Consider the following 5,242-nt stretch of genomic DNA (forward strand, 5'->3'; position numbering starts at 1 on the left):
ACAGCAAACGCATTAAAAACACCCCTACGGCACCGCAGGTTGATCCGCATCTGGCTCATCTATACGAGGCCCGAGAGAGACTTCTCAAGCGCTGGCGTCACCAGCGACACAATTGTAAATTGAGACTCCACATAGCCACTCTCACTCGCGAGACAGAAGAATACGCGAACACGCTAGCCCGCGCACATTGGGCAACCTATTGCAACGACCTCAAGTGTGCATTAACCTCTGAACGCACGTGGTCCCTCCTACGCGCTCCCTTAGATCCAAAAACCACTAAATCTTAGACACAAGTAAACACACAACGTCTAATACAACTAGAGCTCCAAAAGGGCACATACGTAATTGGTCAACTACGGGAGACTTATACATTCACATCCCTTCAGTCAGCAGATCCACTCAATCTATCTCCACCTAACCCGGAACTTGATCCCGACATCGCCTTAAAGAGGTGGAGACACCAAATTACAAGGTTGTGCAACGACTGTCATACATTTCCTTGCTATGTGAGCACCATAGGAGCCAAGTATTAAATTCAAGGAAGGACTAAAATATATTTCAATCTCATTTTAAAGTTTGTGAAAATACTCGCTCTTGGAAGTCCGGCCCATCTCTTGTGCATCAACGTGACGTAGGGATGAAGAAAACATATCAGGTACTTGTTACGTCATTGCATAGTTTTCTGACGTAGGGGCAAAGTTTTGCGGTTTTGCGGCCTAGCAATCTCGCTCGCAAATCCTCCTTTTCCTAAACGCTCATGACTGCGGCTCACGACCAACTAGTCAACGCATGCTGTTGTAGCGAGCCCGCCAGTCACGCAGTCCTGCTGGCGTTTTAGTTAACGTGCACAGTGAGCTTCTAGGCACATCAATCGCCATGCCTCCATTTTCGTGCGTTGTTGACATTTGTCTCAGCAAGTCCGGCACCGAAGCGGCGTTTCGTAAATTTCCTCGGGATGCCGCACAGAAACAAGTCTGGATAGGTTTTGTGCGCACAGCTGGGCGCCACTATTGGACTCCGAGCAAGTATACAGTGTTATATGCTCGCTACACTTTTAAAACAGCAGCTACGAGTGCAACGCGGCATACCTCAGTGGCTTCGGAATTCGAGAAAAACCTTTCCTGAGCCCTAGCGCCATGCCAACGTTGTACTACCTCGCAGCAGCGCTGCGTCTTCTCGCTGCGGAGAGCTGACAGAGCCGACCAACAGTCCCAAAGCGTCAGGTGTGTATCGTATGCTTTCTCAATGATGTCTGTTGGCGTGCATGTTCGTGCTGCAGCGTCAGCTTGTGCAAAATGTTTGCGCAGTGCGTCGTCGCTGGTGTCAGCGGGCTTCCTGACTCATGTGAGTACGCGGACATAGACGAGACTCCAGACTTCTCGTCTTCGAGCACACGTTGGCATTTTTCGATGATCTGGTTTACTTGGGTGTTCTGATGTTGCCGGAGATTGATGTTTTGGTCAGCTGCTTATCTAAAGATCACAGTAGCCCCGAAAACGCACAAAAAGCAAGCGAAATAAATGGTGCTGAAAACTGGCGTGAACGCCGCGACTTTACCAGAGCTTCGTATGAAGATGGCCTCGCTGTTTCTACCTGTGCCCAACCACCGGCTTCAGCTATTGCGCTGTGCGCGGGAAGCCATCGCAAGCGCTACGGTTAAATAAAATGGACCGCCTTCGATCCCAAAAATCAAAATTTTTCATCTTTTCCTCTCTATCCGAACCGTATTTTGGTAGTACATGTAGCAGATGGTAATACAGAGCTTAGCACTGCAGTGCATTAATGCAGCAGAAATTGCTCCTGACATTGTAACCATTGCTACTGAGCTACTGTAAGGTTAGTCTCCAGCATTTCTAATTGGGTGCAATAGGTATGAACGACTGAGAGGAATTTTGATAGAAAGAGTGGTTCGAGAGTTTAGTTTTGAAAGTGCAGTGCGCCTAAGGGCAAAAGAAATGAGCCAGAAATCCGGGCAGCGTCAGCCTTCTCAGTCTCGTACAGCACAACCTGGGACACCTTTGAGCACATCTGGGAATGGCTTGGCGTACTAGGAAGCCTGTTAGTCGTGTAGCGCTACTTTCATTTTGTGCACTTCATAGACTAATTGTTCACTAACAAAGCGCAGAGTTGGACATTATGTCTGTGCGATGCACTCCAGTATAGAGTTTGGAGGTTTGTGCTCATTGTTTTTGAAACACACCGATTGCCGTGCCTGCAGTTTCCTTTCTTGTTGACTTCTAACTTAGCAATCCAGGCATTTAAGTAGCTTTGTACAAGTTTCCATAAAGGAACCACAGTGTTATTGGAATACCAGCATTAGGTGCTCACTGTGAAACTTAAAATGATCCTGTACAAGACGAGAAATGCAGAGTAAAATTTGGTGTCAGGAATGGTGTTAGAAATCGGGTGAAAACATTGTCAGTTAAGGCATTTAGGTATCAATAAAAACAACCTGCACTCAAAATGGAAGGAAAGGAATACAAAACTAGTTTGGGGTCAACTGAAACAGAAGTAAAGAACTTTAAACAGAGGCAGAAAGGAAGGCTGTGGGCTTGTGTAGGAAATAGAAAAGGAAAATTGCGAAAGAATCATTCCATGATAATTCCGAATACTGAGCCCTACTGTTTCAAAGGGCAATCGCGGCTACAGAAAGATAACTAGTTAAGGAAATTCAAGGTGACTTAAGAAAACGAATGGTCTATCTTCCTAGGATGTGGCAGTAGTCATCCAGAATTGATACATGCACAGGCTTCAGAAGTAATGAAAGTAATGTGAAACGTCCATCATTGACATTAGCCAGAGACAGTTGCAAGATTGTCGGCTTAAAAGCAGTGCAATAACCTAGTGATACAAGATCAAGATTCAGATTTGAGATAGCTCAAACAATTGCGAAATTTCTACTTGAAATAAAAGTCGCACAGATTGATTGGCTTAGAATTCAAAAAATACAAAACATAGTGGCACCCACTACCACCCTGTTTCAGTGAAGGTCCTCGGAAACCATCGATTCATGCATTGTTTCCTTCTACATAACAAGTCTTCTGATACATCGGTTTTGGGGCAAGCACTTGACAAACAGGTTGTATGACTGTCTAGCATAAGTTTGTCGTGGCCTATTTGTATAAATGCCTGTTTGTATACTCTGAAGCCTTGGCATTAGTTTCCATGCACAATTTTGTTCATTTTATTTCGATTTTAGCACTTACCCATGGCCAAGCAGCACCGGTTCTCACAGTGCCAGCATAACCTGCACCTACCAAGTCTGATGCACAGGTTCAATGCAGAGCCCCAGTGACATGGAAATCTGCGCAGGTGGCATTCATGCCTAAAACGAAAGGTGTTGGTGTGCAAACAGGGCATGCAACACAGGAAGATGGTATGTGTGCAAAGGAGTTCTTGTCTCCTTTTTCAAAAATAAGAAACATATTGTAATGCATGCATTGCGACTTTGTGAGCAGTTGCTGCTGTTAATCTCTGTAACAGTAGCACTAATTATACACTATTGTGCCATTACATGTGATTTTCAAACGTATCATTCTCTGTGTTCTTGGGAAGAGTACTAATGATATAGTCATTAGCCCGGCTGCTGACCCGAAATAGACGGTTTCGATCCGGGCCTCAGCGGTCGCATTTCGATGTAGGCGAAATGCTAGAGGCCCATGTACTGTGAATTGTCGGTGCACATTAAACAACTCAAGATGGTCGAAATTTTCTGGAGTCCTCCACTGCGACGTTCCTTATAGCCCGAGTGGTTTTGGGACGTTAAACTCTATAAGCCAAACCAGCAAGTACACTAATGTGAGGTCTTTTTTTGAATCCGTTAACAATTATGTGAATAGTTTTTTGAACAGCACTCTTCTCGGAGAGAAGCGTCAAGGTCGTTTACTGTTGGCTAGTCAGGCATAAGTTTCTTTTAAAGTAGCTGTAAGCGAGCTAGTTATTCAGTTGATCATTACAGGGAGCAGCCTCAGCAATAAAAGTTCAGTGTTTTGCCCAGGAGTTGGAAGCCTTTGTACTATGCCTCAAGAAAAAGAAATCATATGATTCTGTAGTGTAAATCTACAAGTATGCACACAATAGGCTGGTTTCTTTGCGCTGAACAGTCGATGTACACATATGTAATGCATCTCTGATACTGGACACACGCACTGCTCATCTGTGGTACAACTCTGCCATTTTGGCCGACTATTTTCACAATGTTTGCAACTGTACATTGCTCTTAATTCTCCTCCCAATATCAGAATCTCAGACAGACTTCACAGTTGCCGATATTATGCTGCAAGAGGACACAACTCTGAGATGTTCGACGCCAAACTGGGATGATTTGTCTGCAACATTCGAAGAGAATCTTCATGAGAATACTTACCAACCAAGTTTGAACACCTCAGCAGTGTAAGTGTACTAGTAAGCAAGGCCTAGGCACACATATAAAAGCTCAGCAGCATGTAGGTATCTTCGTTAATGGCGAAATTTGCTTCAGTAGAACCTGTGCGTAACATCAACAAATAAATATTTTTGTAGTAGCACCTGATGGTGGTCCTTCTTTAGGGTTTAGGTAGTTGAACATTGAGCATATTGTTTCATTATTTATATGACAATAATAAACTGCCTGCAGGTTTTCCTTTGAACCATCACCACCTCGGAGGTTCAGTGTTTGTGAGGACTGCTTTCTGCAACTCACCAATCTCTGCAGGAAGTGCCATCACCCAGCATATTTTTCACTGAAGGTGTGTAACTGAGTCTCACTTATCCATTGCAGCAGTTGCAGTAATCTTTTCTCAGTTGATAACAGTAATATGCTAAATATGTTGTTTTATATCTTCCTGCGATCATTGTTTAATCTTGCCCTATGTGTTTTTCCAGGTCATCGGCTCTCTTGTTGTGGTGACACGTCCAAATATGCACAGCACAAAGTGGTATAGACAGCCAACACAGAGGCAGATTGGACTTGGCAACGTGCTTCTGGCCGCTGCCATTTTGTTCACAGGATGCAGCCCAACGCAACCCCTGCGACTCGTGGAGAATGCCGGCATCTGCTCCTTTTCAAAGCGCACTTAAGACAGTATCCAAAAGGACATCTTGTTCCCAGCCGTGTATAAGGTTTGTGTGCTTAATTTATAAATGCCTGGATTTCTGCTATTCTAAAAATGTGGACATTATATTGTCACGGGTCGTTCAGACGACGCGGGTCGAAGACACAATGGGGGACCAGGACCACAGGAGCAGGCGCTAGAGACAGGCC

General features: G+C 44.6%; 1 long non-coding RNA gene across 1 annotated transcript; it reads left to right on the forward strand.

Annotated features, from left to right (window-relative positions):
* The first annotated feature begins 4,341 nt into the window (after window positions 1–4,341).
* LOC144097573 (uncharacterized) lies at window positions 4,342–4,999 on the forward strand. Its single transcript, XR_013307071.1, has 3 exons — window positions 4,342–4,392; window positions 4,616–4,727; window positions 4,864–4,999. It is a non-coding gene; the product is annotated as an uncharacterized LOC144097573 (long non-coding RNA).
* The last annotated feature ends 243 nt before the right edge of the window (window positions 5,000–5,242 follow it).

Source organism: Amblyomma americanum, chromosome 7 (assembly GCF_052857255.1).
Source record: "Amblyomma americanum isolate KBUSLIRL-KWMA chromosome 7, ASM5285725v1, whole genome shotgun sequence".
NCBI lineage: Eukaryota > Metazoa > Arthropoda > Arachnida > Ixodida > Ixodidae > Amblyomma > Amblyomma americanum.